The sequence below is a fragment of the Arachis ipaensis genome, chromosome B7, assembly GCF_059453495.1.
Source record: "Arachis ipaensis isolate K30076 ecotype BB chromosome B7, ASM5945349v1, whole genome shotgun sequence".
Taxonomy (NCBI): domain Eukaryota; kingdom Viridiplantae; phylum Streptophyta; class Magnoliopsida; order Fabales; family Fabaceae; genus Arachis; species Arachis ipaensis.
This window is the reverse complement of record NC_142442.1, coordinates 24,835,901-24,853,648: the sequence shown is the minus strand read 5'-3', so window position 1 is coordinate 24,853,648 and position 17,748 is coordinate 24,835,901.

Sequence of the window (17,748 nt, the reverse complement as noted above, 5' to 3'; positions counted from 1 at the left end):
TTTTTGTAAAAAAACTTTTAAAAAATCATTAAAAAAAAGATCTTTTTCGAAAATAATGCTCAAATCAATATTATTTTTTGTTCATAGATCTTTTTATTTTCTGAACGTAAAAAGGTCTTTATCATAGAATTATCCTTAGGAATTTGATCAGTGACATTGGAAGGGAAATGAAGACCAAGAAAGCTTCAACATAATGGTGGATATGCTCTAACTGATTTGGATGACTTTTTTTAGGGACTACTAATTTAAGGAAATAAGCATTATTGTCCTTGAAATTAAATTAGGACAATATTTCCTTTTTTGTTAGGCAATTAGGATAATTTTTGCTTGTGGTAGTAAAACTATCCAAAGTAAGTTAAACTATTGCAGTGACGAAATTTAAATATGCAAGAACTTAAAAATATCAATTTCGAGTGTCTTTTACAGTACCAATATCTAATAGTCCAATGGCCTTTTCGTCAATTTCTTCTTGGTCACCATGAATCTACTGTGAAATTATGAATGGTAACTTGTAACTTGAAGTAATAGAAACTTAGAAAGTACAAGTATGTCTGGATAGCGGCGTTTTGTTATGGACAGTTTAGGATACTAAGAGCAAGATTTAAAAGACAAAAATATAAAAATTAGAATTTTTATATTTTATTTAATAATAACTTAAATATAAAAAATAAATTATAAAAAAATTTAATTTATTATTATTTTTTATACAAAAATTTAAAAAATATAATTACAAAAAATAAATAAGAATAATAAAAAAATTATATCTTTTGTTAATATTTCTATATTTTTTTGGATTTCTATATTACCGTTAAAAAATTTTAGAGTTAAAATTAAGAAATTTCTTATGTTATAGTTAAAAAATTTAGTGTTATTTTTTTAGATAAATTATGCACATTTCAAAATTCTTCATTCTCCCTTTCTTTTTCATCATCATCATGGTTCTAAAAATCGGACCGAACCGACTAATTGGACTGGTCCAACGGTGAATTGGACGTCTCTGTGGTTCGGTCTAGTCCTTGAAACCGCAAAAAAAAAAAAACTATTTACAAGCGAATTGAATCAAAACCCGACCGGTTTCAAGAAACAGCGTCGTTTTGTAAGCAGGTTCACTCCTTAAGTCTTCAATCTTCATTCTCTGATTCTCCTCAAACGAACTTTTTTGGATTTTTCCCAAAACAAAAAAGAAACCCTAACCAAGTTGGGTTGGTCTAGTGATTAGCTCACTAGTCTGCTTAAACAAGTGTCGAGGGTTCGAACCCCGCCTTGTGCATGCAGCTATCCATTGGCCAGCGGCAAACTCTTAAATGGAGCTCAGTACCGCGGCGGATTAGTCCTTGGCTTACCGGACTGAGGGATACCATGAAAAACCAAAAAAAAAGAAACCCTAGTAGTAGCCTCCCCCACTACCGCAAGGAGTGAGACTTACTGCCGCTGCCCGTCGTGCTCATCCATCTTCGTCCGGTCGTCCGCGCTTCTTCCTCATTCAACAATCGAATCTTCTTCCTTGAGCTCGCCATCAGTCGTTAATCTTCGTCTGCTCAGCCTCTCTTCTGCCGCTGTTCGTCATGCTCATCACCACCGTCTTTGTCTGGGCGTCGAGCTCGAAGTCTCCAACTCATCTCCTCGTTCACCAAGTGCAGCTTCTTCCTCGAGCTCGATGTCCGCGGTCTTCTCTTGGTTTGCTCAACCACGCTTCTGCTGCCTCCGTCATGGTGCTTGTTGCTTGGTTTTCGTCGCGCTTCTGACCTTCCGCTCCGAACGAAGGGCTTTATTTTTTTTCGTTCTTTGTTCTTTGCCTTGGTTTCTTGCATTTAATTGAATTATTGAATGGTTAGTTCACTGCTGTGCTTTTTTTCTTGTTAATCTTTGGAAAAAGCTTGTTAATCATTGTATAAATTGTGCTGAAATCTTGCTAAAATTGTGATCAACTGAAAATCTTGTTAATCATTATTAAATTTATGCTGAAATCTTGCTGCTGAAGCATGAGTTTCTACTTATTCATTATGATCAGCCTTTTGTGAGGGAAGAAATAATGGGTCATCTTTGTTTTTGATGTTTTCCTTTTCAAATTGATTGCTGCTTCAATTTGAGGGGATTGTGAATTTTAGTTTAAGCTGTGATTGAAGGTTCGTTTATTTGTGTGTTCTTTCCTTTCTCAGTGTGTTTGTCAAAGCTTAGTCTTTGATTCTTTGAGCATACACGTATTAAGTTATTATTTTCTGCAATGGTGATTCTTGGGTATTTTTTTGTGGTTTTTGTTTAAGAATTTGGATCCTCTAAATTTTAAATTTTTACTTTAGAGGGTAAAGTGTGATCTTATACCCTTGAATAGTTTCTCTCTCATATATATTCTTGGTCCCATGATGAGCGGATATTTTATACGCTTTTTGGCATCATTTTCATATAGTTTTTAGTATATTTTATTTAGTTTTTATTAAGTTTTTATAGGTTTTAGTGTTAAATTCACATTTTTGAATTTTACTGTGAGTTTTTGTGTTTTTGTGCAATTTCAGGTATTTTCTTGCTGAAATGGAGGAGCTGGAGCAGAAGTATGATTCAGAGACAGAGAAAGCACTACAGATGCTGTCCGGATCTGACCTCCTTGCATTTAGAAGAGCTTTTTTGGAGCTACAGAAGTCCAAATGGAGCGCTCTCAATGGCTATGGAAAGCTGACTTCCAGAGCTTTCCAGAAATATATAATAGCCCATACTTTGCTTCGGATTAGAAGGCCCAAAACTGGCGTCCAACGCCAGCTTCCTGCCCCCTTCTAGGTGTCCAGCGCCCAAAAGAGCAGAGACCAATGTACAAACGCCCAAAGAGGACCCCCTAGCTGGCATTCCATGCCCAGAGACCTCATAGCACGTGGATCTCATCAAAGCTCGGCCCAAATACTCACCAAGTGGACCCCAGATGTGGATTTTAGCACTAAATAGACTATTTTACCCTTACTAGTCATTTATTTAGTATTTAAGGGATTATATTTATGTAATTCAAACCTTTTTATGCTATTTTTGAGTTTTACCTTGTGTTTTACATCAGTATAAGTTTCTAAACCTCCTAGGTTGAGGGGAGGAGCCCTGCTGAGTCCTATGAATTAATAAAAGTGTTACTGTTTCTCTTCGATCTGTGTTTGATTAATTCTAAGATGTATATTCATTCTTCATCAATATGAATGCGTTGAACTGACATAAGGTTATCACATTCTACATGGGTTCAAAGTGCGTCTTTCATCGGACAATGATGAACCACCAGCTTGAATATACGTCTCTCAGACGGCTAATCAACGACTTCGTTGGGGACTTCTCGAGATATCAATTCAGCCGATTTTCGGGGAGATCAGGGTCTCTGTGGTAGAGGCTAGAACCCAAGGTGCAGCATTCTCTGATCCGGAAGATCTGACCTTGTCTGTGGCGTTTTGAGTAAGATCATTAAGGAGAATGAACTGTATGAGCTTCACCCTCAATCAGAATGGATCCGCACTAAACCTGGGGTTTAGATCTGGAGGAGTATTGGCAGCTGCTCAAACCAGTGTCAATCACATACAGCCTGCCATTGAAGAAATCACTTACAAACAAAGAGAGCAGTAATACCGGAGTTAATTCAGAAAGGCAAAGCAACTCCAATCCTCAACTCTATCTTTAAAGTATTAGCACCCTATTATAATAATCTCATAAATATTTATCTATCAACCTTCTGATCTGCCTGACTAAGACCTGCAAGATAACCATAGCTTGCTTCAAACCACAATCCTAGTGGGATCGACCTTGACTCGCTCAGGTATTACTTGGACGACCCAGTGCACTTGTTGGTACTGTTGTACGAAGGTGTGGAGATTCGTACGCACCATCCCACCTATAAAATAAATGGTGAGAGATCACACTTTACTCTCTAAAGTAAAATTCAAACTTTAGAGGATCTAAATCCTTTGTTTAAATGTTCCTATTGGTGTTGTGTTGTTGCTATGTTTTAAATGTTCCTTTATTACTTTCTTTTTCTTGAATGCTCAATGAGTACTTAGTGTTTGTTCTTTGTTGATTGATTTTGCATATTACTTGTGCTTGATGATCACTTTTAAATTAATAACTCTATTATTGGCTTGTTGTTTGGTAAAAATTGCACTATTTGTATTACTGAAACACTGTTCATAACTTTAAATTTTGTTAAAGTTTCTTGATGATAAATTGCCTATGTTTTCTTATTCATTGCTTTTTTTTCTGTTGTTAATCATTGTGCTAATTTTGTTAAAATTGGATTGAAAACTTTATTAATCTTTGTTGAAGCATGTTATTATTGTGCTGACTTGTTAAAATTATATTGAAAATTTTGTTAATCTTAGTTAAATCTTGTTCATTTTTGTTAATCTTAGTATATTTATTTATATTTTATTTATTATTTTATCATAAAATAGTTATTCCGATTAAATCACGGTTAAACCAGTTAGACTAGTAAACCAATGAACTAGTCACTAGAGCAGTTCAATGATTGGTCTAATTTTCAGAACCTTAATCATCATCATCTTCTTTTTTTCTTTATCTTCTCCTTTCTATTTCACCTATTCATAATTCTTCTTATTTCATATTTTTAACAAGAAAAAAACAAAGAAAAAATAAAAAAATATTGCAACAACTAAAAGGAAGAGGAGGAGGAGGAGGAAAAAAATGCAACAAGAAAAGAACGATGATAGGAGAAATGCACGAAGAATGTAAAACCCTGTAAATTAATAAATAATTAACTAATAAGTTAATCATGAGCCAAAGGGAGTAGAAAATTAAATTTTATAATCTAGAGAAGTAAAACTATTTAAAATACGAATTAAAACACTAATTTTAAAGATTTTGGCCCGAAATTGGACCAAAGACTAAACCAATTGAACCAGGTCCAAGTGGGCCTAAGCCCACTTACATAAACCCACTTATAAGCTTGCAAATCAACCATCTCCCCCTTCCCCATTTCATTTCAATGCTGATGAGGAAGAGAACCAAAACAAAACCAGTGAATAGAGGTGCTTAACAGAGATGTTATAGCAAACTTTTCTTTAGCAAAGAACTTTCTCTTTGTTTTAATTAAGGCTTACTTTATTGTTACACTGTAACTAGGTCAGATTGTAACTGTAACTCTTGCTTGAGTCGACCCTAATGCTGCTTTCTTATATGGAGATTTCAGTCGAGAAAGTGACATGGAGCAGCCACAAGGACAAGGCAAAGCTCACGCTGATTACGATTATGTGTCAGAATTGAGAAAAGCTATGTACGGGTTAAAGCAAGTCATCAAAAAGAAGGAATGCCCCAACCACAATTAAGCGCTACTTTGGCCAAACCCTTATCACTCTCAAATTTCATTTGCCCATAACTTTCAATTCGTAGCTCCGATTGGCAAGTTGTTTGCGACCATGCATTCGTCTTGGAACCCTCTTTGTTTCTGTCTGAACAAAGTGGTAAAAAAAACTTTGTATTTCTTGCACAGTTTTTCTTTCTCTTTGAATTTGCATTTTGGCTTGGGGTTATTTAGTTTTTCATGGTTTTGATAGTTTAGGTGTCATCTAGCTTGAGTAATTGTTAGGTTTCACCCTAAGGATCAATAGGTAAAGATAAGGGCTACGTTCTCCCTGTGTTTATGAAGTTTTATGAAGCCCTAGTTTTTTAGTATTGTGTATATTATGTGAAATCAGTGTAGATTGCGTATTCGAGGCATTGTATTGAGCTTTGGTGGTGCTTGAGTTTGGTGGAAGTAAAGGTTGGAATTTAATATTGGTGAAATCTGCAAATTGAAGGTTGATCTTAACTTCCTAGAGGTACAATTTAAGTTTCATTTAAATACCATGTAATGTGGCATAAAATCTTAGGCTAGATGCCCCTAGGAATAAGTTTGAATTGTGTAATTGAATGGAATTGGTACGTGTAATTGATGCATTGTTGAAATTGACATTTGGATGTTAAATGTGTGTTCGTATAAAGTTGCATTGAATTGATAAATGCTAAGCCTGAGACCTTGAAAGTTAAGTTTGGTAAGTTGATGAAATGTGTTGAATGACTAAGCATGAGTTTGAGATGATAATTATGTGATTGAGCATGTAATATTTGGTAATGAATGAATTAGAATTTGGTTTGGTTATGTTTGGAATAGTTTGAAGTTGATGATTGAAAGTTTGGAAGGCTTAGGAATGGTAAGAAAGTGGTTGGAATTGAATTAAATTGAAGAATTGGTCAAAATGAGTCTTTATGCAAATTTGATAAAAATAGAATTTTAACCAACTTCAGCGGGTCATAACTTGGCCCTCAGAGTTTGGATTTGAGGTGAACTTTGTCTTGAATTAAAGATGATTATGAGAACTTTAAAACGGTTTAAAGATGAAGGAAAAGGAGTTTCATAGAGAAAGCTATAAATGTTGGAAATTAGGTATAAAAAATTGAACTTTGTGATGTTGCAGAAAACTAGAATTTCTGGTTGTGTGCCCATGCACACTATCGTGCGTACGCACAGAGTAGAGTGTGTGTTGAGACTTGTGCATATGCACGAGGGGTGTGCACACACACACCCTATGATCTTTACAAGTTGTGCGTACGCACACGCTGGGAATTCGTTCTGGTGCGGGCGTACGCACAGCAATGATGCGTACGCACAAGCTCTATTTTTCACACAAAATTTTGTTTTTTAACTATTTGACCTTTTTGGCAAACTTGTAAACTTTCGTAACCCCTATTTAAGGTCCAATATCTAGTGTTAAGTTTAAGAAGAAGAGCAAACCTATTGAGGGAGTTAGTTTGGTATTAAGGAGAGATGTATTAAATATAATGAGAGGAATAATAATGATTGAATTTGATTGAGGATGATGAGGTTGGCTATGAGAATGAAGAATGATGAGGATTGATTTTAATTATGAATTTTAAGTGAAGTGGAATGATATTGAAAATGGATTTGATAATAAGAATGGATTTGATTGAGAAATACCACCGGGTAAGATGCAATAACTTTGTCCACTTGCTCCGGGTAAAGGGTTAAAACACCGGATAAGATGTAATGGCGTCGTCCACTTTCTCCAGGTAAAGGTTTGAGACATCGGGTAAGATGCAAGGGTTGAGTTTAATCACACTTGCTCTGGGTTGAGAATTGTAACACCGCCTGGGTAAAAGACAAGGGTTGAAGTTGTCCCCCTTGCTCCGGATTACGTGGGTAAGATACAAGGATTGCGGTTTGGTCTCACTTGCTCTGTGTTGTGGTGTTCCTGTCCAGGATTCGCTACCGGACATGTCGGATTTGGCTGTATAACTGACAGATGATATCATCGGCCATAGAACAGGCATACATCATTTTGCATTTGACTGAATTGTTTGGGCTTACTATTCTTGTCTTGGCTTGTTTAATTGTGCATAATTAAATGTCTATGTGCTAAATGCCTTATTTGAATCTACTTATGTATTATTCGTTTGCTTTGCTTATGTTTGCATATCTGAGAGGTCCCTCATGCTGGTGTTGGTTGACACTAAGGGCTGTTTTTTTTTTTTTTTGGAGTTTGGAGGATGGTGGAAAACTTTAATAAAAGTGAACTAGACTAGCATTCCCTAGGAGAGTTGCTTGATTAGGGATTCGTGAGAATTTATGATGAAAATATTAATGCATGAAGTTTAAGATTGCTTAGTGAATTTCCTGTTACCTAATATTGTATTTATTTGCCATTTTTACCATATTGGGAACCCATGATCTTGGGGGTTCTCATTCCATATATATATATATATATATATATTATTTTTCAGATACAAATCCTGGGGGCTCCATGGTGAGCTGGAGTTCGTCTGGAAGATAGCAAAGTTATCTTGAGTTCTGTATTTTATTTTGTTTAGATTTTCTCTCTCTTTTATTTTGAAAAATTTTAATGATTTACATGTAAATATGTCTTTTGAAGACTTGCCTATAGAGGCTCTGATGTATTCTTGGAAGAGATAGAAATTGTTATCAACTGTTTTTACTTCTGTAGCCCTATCTGACCTAAACTTCGCGGGTCGTGACTATTGGTTATTATACCTATATATATATATATATATATATATATATATATATATATATATATATATATATATAATTTTCCCCTACCATATTCTTCCTTTTTTATCTTGAGTTTTTTTTATTCCATTTATTCAAGCGCGTTGTTATGTGATACGTGTGTTTGCGATCGTTATTTTCTTTTACTCCCTTTTCAGGCTTCTTGTTTTAATAATTTATTCTAATAATATATGTATTACAACTTCACCTTGAGTCGTACCACCTTAGTATCATTGAATTATGACTCGAGCATTAGGATTTGAATGTTAGGGTATTACAAAGAAGAGGAAGGAATGCGAAGAAGAAGTGAGTGATTTACGCATTAGTTTTTGTTGAGTTTAGGCCAATTTGGCTAGACTTGGTTGACAAAAATGCTTGGATGTATAGTGGAACCGTATTTTAACTATACTAGGTGCATATTAAAATTACTCACCAAAATTAGTTACACTAGTATACAATAATATATATTAAAATATAAAAATATACATTAAAAATAAATTAAATTACATATATATTTATACACAAATATGTGTTGATTTATTTATTAGTGGTTAATTTTTAATATGTATATAATATGTTTTTAGGGCAAAATACACATATAAAACAATTGGAGAGAAAATTTACAGAAATACAACATTCTGAAAGGCTTATATTCGGATTCTAACCCCTAATCCATGTAAACCGCAACACCCTACAAGGTTTTACACATTTTCATATAAAATACCATACTTTGTCGCGGATTACGTGCAAATATTCCTAAACCCTAAACCGTGACAACCTATCACGGATTATAGTCAATTCACTAAATGCTCATAAACCACCATTTCCAGCAGCGGTTTACAAGCAAACAAAACCATGCATAATCCGCTATTGGCGGTCCCGAATTATAAAGAAACTAGCAACGTAATTTTGCTGCTGACTGTTACGATTTATGTTTGTAGTATTATAAAATTGCAATGGTTAGTCACTGGATTATTTATTCAGGTGAGCTGGGATATTTCTGGTTGAGAGATTTTGAGAGAGAATCATGCAAGCACCATATTCTCATGGGGTCATGAAAGAAGAAAATTGTTTGTACCGATTAAATAGTCTTGCTAACGTTGCTGAAAACATTAATGAGGTTAGTTGCTTTTTTTAATATAAGACTTATCGTTTGAGTGAAATATTGGTGATAGTTTGTTATATGTTAGACCTTTATATTTTTTATCACCTTTTATCAGTGCAATTTTTTGTTGTAGTGAAAGATTAGATAGATTATTCCTTGTAAGAATTTGTATATTTGAAATATAAATAGGGCATTTGTATAAATGTTATATGTTAGTCTTTTATCTTTTTTATCACCTTACATTAGTGTAATTTTTGGCGGCAGTGAAAGATTAGATAGATTATTCCCTGTAAGCATTTGCATACTTGAAATCTAATTAGGACATTTGTATAAAAAATTATGTGTAAGTCATTTATCTTTTAAAATCTAATTAGTGTATGTGTATTTATTTTTTTCATTTGATGCAACCAACTAGGTATATTTATAGTGGTTAAAGGCAACAAAATATGCCTCTACATGACCGGATCATACCTTATTTGGAGTTCACTGGTTTGTATCACTTAGCTAGACTGAACAGCCATTGGTTCTGGGTGGATGAGCCTATGGTGAATGCATTTATTGAGAGGTGGCGTCCTAAGATTCAAACCTTCCATATGTCGTTTGAAAAGTGCACAATCACGCTGCAAGATGTGGTATATCAGTTGAGGCTGCCTGTTGATGGGAAGGCCGTTAGTGGGTGCTTCATTGACTTCAAACAATTCATTCTTAACGAGAAGCCAGCGTGGGAGTGGTTTGAGGATCTATTCGATGAGTTGCAGCTTCCGAATAAAGTCAAGTAGATGATGATCTACTTCACATGGTTCCATGAGAGGTTTAGGGTGCTCCCAGCTAATGCTAGTGAAGACACATTGCGTATATATGATTGGGCTTACATTTTGATGCTACTATCCACTCAGTTGTTCAGTGACAAGAATGAGAACTGGGTTCACCTTCGATGGTTATCGTATGTGGCAAAACTTGAATAGTTGCGCATTTATAGTTGGGGTTCAGCTACATTGGCATGGTTGTATAGATCCATGTGTTGGGTTGCAACAGAAATGTTCCTAACCTAGCTGGACTATTTTAGCTACTACAGTCTTGGATATTCTGGCAGTTTTCGACACTGAGGCCAGATGAATTCGACACATTTTCTTTCTCATTGGTATCCAAGTATCGTTTAATGTTTTTCGCTTTATACATGTTTTATATTAATGTAGTAGCGTGCATGTATGTTCAACTAACAAAGAAATTTGTAGGTGGGCGAGTTATCTACCGATTTCGAATGCCAAGGAGCAGAGACTTATGGTGGTTGTTTGTATTATATGTAGGTGATAGGCTTCTTTTTATGTCATTCTCTGAGCATAGATTCTCTAATATGGGAGCCTTATTCTGCCGCTGATGTGGTTCACTTGGGGATACTTACTGAGGAGCACTCTAGATTATTACAGGCGGTCACAAGCTTAACATATTTTATTGTGATTGAGTGGCATAAAGTTGATAGAGTGATACCACAGCTCAGCAACATACGACATCTACCTGAGAAAGCACTGAACATAGATTGGCTGCACATGAAGGATGCTAGGGTGGAGATTGTTGGTTCTCCATTTACCATCAGACGTGGCATTTGCATTGGAACAACTGAGTTGATTCCATCCTTCGCATTCAAGGAGTTGTTATGTGCCAAAACTTAAAGGACCATGCTGTGTACATGAATTGCTCCTTGTATCCTCATTACTATCCTTAACTATATGTCGATAGGCTCCTCGTTCATATCATCTTCTCGCATTGTATTTTCAACTTGATCTGGTTCTCTGTCGCCTGCACAATTAGAAATTATATTAGGAAAATGAGCCATCGCAACCGCAGCTCACGGAAGGAACGATTGTCCCCTACAACACAAGCATCTTCATCCTTGCAATTCAAATCAACCTCAAAAGATAGAGATGCAACCAATGGACAGGCTGGTGCAACCACAGCATCAAACTGAAAGCTCCCCCCAATGCAGTCGATTGAAGATTCGGAGCTGATGCTCCAAAACTGTCAACACAACATCTTCTAACTTTGCATACACTGGTGTATTCTCACCTATGAAAAACTTCACCGACAATGAAATAGAACCTGAAGATCCTCATTAGACCCTATTACAAACATATGATACTTTACACCAGTTGAGAAAATGGCAATTGGTATCTTGTAAAATAACTTCTTCACCTGCTTGGTCCCATACATCTTGAGCTTCTACAATATACTAGTTTTTAGATCTAACAAACTATTCGATGAAAGAATAAAGACACTCAGCAGCTCTTTGTCAGTAAACCTCACACCCTCTCTTTCTCTTTTTTGAATTTTTTCTGTGTAGTGCACAAGAGCTAAAAAACTATCTTCACCGAATTTGACACTCTACTTGACAATTACGTTCAATTGGTATATATAGTGGCTCTTTGTGCTCATAATGCGCTATAGCCCATAGTGAATTATCACAACGCATTTCTTCATAATCCGTTGTACCCTCACACGTATTAACTTCACTAGTTCTCACATAATCCGCTGTATGGTCTCGCGGTTTCTTAGGTTTAGTGGGTTGACTATAATCCGAAATAGAGTGTCGCGGTTTAGGATTTAGTATAATTTGCACAAATCCGCAACATGATATGGTGGTTTACATGAAAATGTGTAAAATTCTATTGAATGTCATAGTTTACATTAATTAGAATTAGGGCTGAAATATAAGCTCTTTCAAAATGTTACAATTATAAAAATATGCTCTCTAATTCTTTTAAATTTGTAAATTTTCTATTTTTAATTACAGAATTATAATTACCTTTATGTTATGTGTATTATTATCTATAAATAGATTTTTTTTTATCTACATTTTTTTACAATTAAGTGACGTTCTTTATTTTTCTATTATCACTTATCAATTGTCATTTATTTTTAGAAAAAGTGGAACATTTGATGTTTGAGCTCAGCCTTGCACATACCCTGAACTCTAAACCTTTTGTTTAAAGGAGTGTTCTAAGTTTTAACATACACTCATTATAAAGTACTCACTTTATTTTTAGCTAGGGATGATAACATTACCAGAACTCGTGGATCCCATTCCGTTCTTACCCATGTAGGGTGGGTAATTATTCGTTCTGGTGCGGGACGAATTTCTAGCGGGCAGAATCGAGTTTAAGTAATACCCACTTTTACCGCACTTTTTACTTTAATTTATATTATATATATAATGATGGTTATATAAAGTTCGAAATTTAATTTTATTTATTAGATTTTAATAATTATAAACGTGGGTAAGGGCGATACTAGTTAGGATTTAACTTTTTACACTACCTGCAGATAAATTTAAAGCAGATTTTATATGAAATATTGCAAAACAGGGTGGAGTCAAATAGGACAAAAGTCCATCCTACTCACTTTATTGCCACCTCTATTTCTACCAGCTTTCATCAACCACTTACTTCTTCCTGTAACACCCTGAACCTGTAGGCTACGTTTGTTTCTAAGAACAGGACAGGACAAGACACTGAGAATAGAATAGGACAAGACATTGATGGACAGAGACACAAAATTTTGTGTTCTTGTATTCTGTTTGGTGATAAATTAGAACAAATTATGAAAATTCAATTTATTCTTATTTTTTTTCATTCAAAAATTTTGAGATGAAAAATATACCAATAAAAAAAATATAATTATGAAAAATTAACAAGAATAATAAAAGAAAAAATAAAAAATAAGTTGTGTCTCTTGTTAGTGTCTCCGTGTCCTTCCTATCAGGATGGACACAAAATACACTAATTCAGTGTCTCTGGACACATTGTCTCTATTCATGTCTCCTCTGCCAAACATAATTTTGTGTCTCAGTGTCCATGTCTCAGTATCCTGTCTCTATAAACAAACGCAGCGATACTGATCATATCGTTTGCTTTTTAATCCTTCATGCTTATTATATATAAAAAAAAATTGTACTCATCAACAAAAGCATTTCTAACTTCAACTATTTTAATGTAGGCCCCACATATATATATATATATATATAGTTATGAGCATTACCTATATCTTTAATCTTTGTCACGTTTATAGTTGTGAGTATTTATAAATCCAAAAATTTATTGTTAGGATAAGATAGAATTTAGATTTTTTAGGTATATAGATTTTATTATATTAATTAAAGTCAAGATTAATTTATTAAAGTTATTATTATGTTTGTGATATTAGATTCTCAAAGGAGTCACTCTCTTTGTTTACTAGAACATGTAGAGTAGAAGTCTCTTTTTTGGTTTTAGTCAATGAAAAACTTTGTATCTATAATTAAATTTTAGTATTATATCATTTTTATAATTATAGAAAATAATTTTAAAATCAATTATTTAATTATTTACTAACTTATTTGTTAACATGATGTTTATGTTAAATATTTAAAAAAAATCTTATATGAGACATAAATAGTGTTGAAATTAAATAAGTTTGCTATTTGAGAAATGAAATTATAGTTTAAATTTATCTTTGTATTTATACTTTAAATATAAAGTTAGTATTGAATTTGGACAAAGTTGTCATGTGAATTTTTATTGAATTGATAATACATATATTGATTTGTTTGACAACTATTAGCTTGATTATAGTTTGTATGTCAAAATACTTTAAAAGATTTTATGACAGAAATTGCGGCTAGCGACAGTAGGTGCTAAACTTGGTTCTCTTTGTCATTATATAATTATATTTTCAAGTCCATATGAAATGAAAAATAGTACCTGTCTGTTTCATGTCCACAAAATCAGTGAAACATGTCTGTTTCAGAATTCACACAAAGAAAAAACAATCTAAGTAAGATTTATGTCTGTTATTTTGACTTTTCTAGATTAGATAACATTCCGTTCATATTTGTATAAAATAAGAAATTTAAACTTTGATATCTATAATTAATTATCAATGTGTTTGATCATATTTAACTAAAAGTTTATTATTTGTACAAGTATTTCTTGTGAGGCTATAGATGCTCTGTTTATCATTGAGTTGCAAAACTCATCATGTTGTTCTTTTATTTTATTTTTTTTTAGATATGAGTTTTAATCCTAACCCAACTTCATCGGTTCTGTTCTAGTTTTGTTTGAGTTGGTGAGCCCTTTATTATTCAAGGGCTTGATGTTTTGTGTAAATAGCTTGAAAGTTCTTTAGACTTGTTAAACTGCTCCATGTGACACAGGCAAGAACCGACCTTAGTCACTTGAAATATGTTATTTTGTAAATATTCTAGTAGATGAAACTAATAGACCATGCTTTATGTAAATATTATTTCTGTATATATGTTGACTTTATATTAAATATAATGCCTGAGCAAGTGTTGCCTATTAGTAATATTGAAAATTCTATTTATTTTTCTTTGCTGTAATATCAAATTCTGAGACTTGCTAGGAAAGATTTTTATAAATGCTAATCATGACCGCATTGGACCGTGACATTTAATTTGTATAAAAAATTAATGACAACATTTTACTGTCAATCTCTTGTATAAACAGAGATAGAGAATACATAGCCTATAAACTAGAAGGTTACTAGAGATGTACTTTCATAAGCAATCATATTTTATTAATTATTGATTTTATTTGTCCAAAAAGATAAAAAAAAAAACTATATTGTTGAAGACATGAAGTTAATAATAGTCAATGAAAGAGATTAATCTCCCGTCCATTTCATTAGAATAATCCATTTATATACCCTAAATACAAGAGTATAATCAGGCTATAAATAGGAAAACTAAATGTACACTTAACAAAGATGATATACACAATCAGTCAGAAAATATTTATCATATATTCTAACACACCCCGCAGTCGAAGCAGGAGGTCGCCGAATGTTGAGACTGTCCCGAAAATCCTCAAATAACACCAACAAAAAACCCTTGGTGAATATATCTATAATCTGATAGCACAAGGGGACATGTAACACACGAACCTGGCCACGAGCCACCTTTTCCTGTACAAAATGTATATCCATCTCAATATGCTTAGTGCGTTGATGTTGAACAGGATTACCAACAAGATATATGGAACTAACATTGTCATAATACACCAGTGTAGCCTTCTGAATAGGACAATGAAGCTCCAACAGCAAGTTTTGCAACCAACATGACTCAAAAACCACATTGGCAACCCCTCGATATTCGACTTCTGCACTAGAATGGGATAAAGTAGCTTGACGTTTAGTAGATTAAGAGATCAAGTTATCACCCAGAAAGATACAATAATCCGATATTAAACGCCGTGTATCAGGACACCCATCCCTAAGCAACATCAGTATATGAAATAACAGTGGACATGGAAGATGGATAAAGATGAAGACCAACATCCATAGTACCCTGAATGTAGCGCAAAATGCGCTTAAAAGCGTGCATGTGTTCCGCCCGTGGATCATGCATGAATAAGCATACTTGTTACACCACATAAGTAATATCGAGCCTCGTGAATGTAAGGTACTGAAGTTCCCCTACAAGGCTCCTATAAAGAGATGGATCCTCAAAATGTTTGCTCGTAGTTGCACCGAGCTTTGGTTTTGTATCAACCGAAGTAGGAGATGGCTTACATGATGACATGTCGGCTCGATCAATGATTTTACTAGCATATTTCTTTTGAGATAAAAAAATCACTTGTATGATGAGTGATTGCAATGCCCAGGAAATAGCTCAACAGGCCCAGTCTTAGCAAATTCTGAGCTAAAAAGAGTTATGATAGATTGATAGAGCTCATCTAACGAAATAGTCAAAATAATATCATCGACATACAATAAAAGATAAGCCAGAGAAATACCACGATGATAAATGAACAAAGAATGATCTGAAGTACTGTGAGAAAATCCAAGAGTATGGACATAGCTAGCAAATCTCTTATACCAAGCCCTCGGAGCTTGTTTCAGGCCATAAAAGAGATTTCTTCAGCAAACACACAAGATCAAATCTATCAAGATCCCAGTACCCCAAAGGTTGATACATGTAAATAATCTCCTTGAGTTCGCCATGTAAGAAAGTGTTTTTTATGTTAAGTTGATAAATTGGCCAAGCCTTAGAAAGAGCCAAATTGAGAACCGTGCGAATAGTCGCCGGTTTGACTATCGGACTAAATGTCTCACCACAATCCACGCCCACCTGTTGAGTTTTACCATCACCTACAAGGCGAGCTTTATGCCTCTCAAAAGAACCATCAGGTTTTTCTTTATGAACAAAAATCCACAGAGACCAAATGACATTAATATTTGGAGGATGGGGCACTAACTCTCATGTCTTATTGTCAATAAGAGCATTATATTCATCCTCCATAGCCAATTTCCAATTCGGGTCACAAAGAGCAGACACGGGATTACGGGGTAGAGGGGATTTAGACATTGATGCAAAAAGGTTGAAAGACTTCTTTGGCTTATAAATCCCATGTTGACTCCTAGTAACAGGACTTGTGGGTATACTAGATTGAAAGATTGGAGTTAGGCGAGAAAGGGAGATAGGTGGGAGAGTGAATGATACATGCTTCAAATGTCCATGATATGAAGAGTTCAAGTGTTATTTAGAAGATATTAGCTTATATTTTTAGAATATTTTAATTTAATTTGATATATTTTGATTTTGTTTATTTAATTACTAGATTGGGATTTATGTTTATGGGCTTTAGGGTTTTCTTTGTTTTAACCTAATAAGAGGTTATAAATACCTCCTTATTTATTGTAGTCGTAGTACAAAATGATTTAGAGGTTTGAAAACCTTTTTTGGTTTCGTGATGAAACCATGGTGTGGACAATTGAGGTTGAGGAGTCTCTCTCTTGTTACATCAGGGAATTGAGTAGAAGGTTGAGGAGTCCCTTTGATTCAATTCTCAAACTATGATGTTGACAAGTTAGGTTAAGGAGTCCCTTTCTTGTTGCGTCAAGAAATTGGATAGCAGGTAGAGTGATTCTCCTTGTATTCAATTTTAACCTATCCTTTTTGTTTTTATTTCAATTACAATTTATCATAAAAAATAGGTACATTAAAATTGAAATAGAAATAAAAAGGATTGATTGAAATTGAGTACAAAGAGAATCACTCTACCTTCTACCCAATTTCTTGACGCAACAAGAAAGGGACTCCTCAACCTAACTTGTTAATATCATAGTTTGGGAATTGAATTGAAGGAACTCCTCTACCTTCTACTCAATTTCCCGATGCTATAAGAAAAGGACTCCTCAACCTCAATTGTCCACACCATAGTTTCATCACGAAACCAAAAAAGGTTTTCAAACCTCTAAATCATTCTGTACTATGACTACAATAAATAAGGAAGAATTTATAACCTTTTATTAGGTTAAAACAAAGAAAATCCTAAAGCCCATAAACATATAGGCCAATCTAGTAATTAAATAAAAAAAATCAAAATATATCAAATTAAATTAAAACATTCTAAAAATGTAAACTAATATCTTCTAAATAACACTTGAACTCTTCATATCACGAATATTTGAAGCACGTATTAGTGGAAGTAGAAGTTGGGCTCGGTAAGACAGGCTCAGAAGAAGGTAGGAAGGGGGTGTGACCGGTGAGTTTGTTGGAGTAGTGAAATGATGGACCACGTAGGGAGGTGGCCCATCGTCCAAAAATCGATGA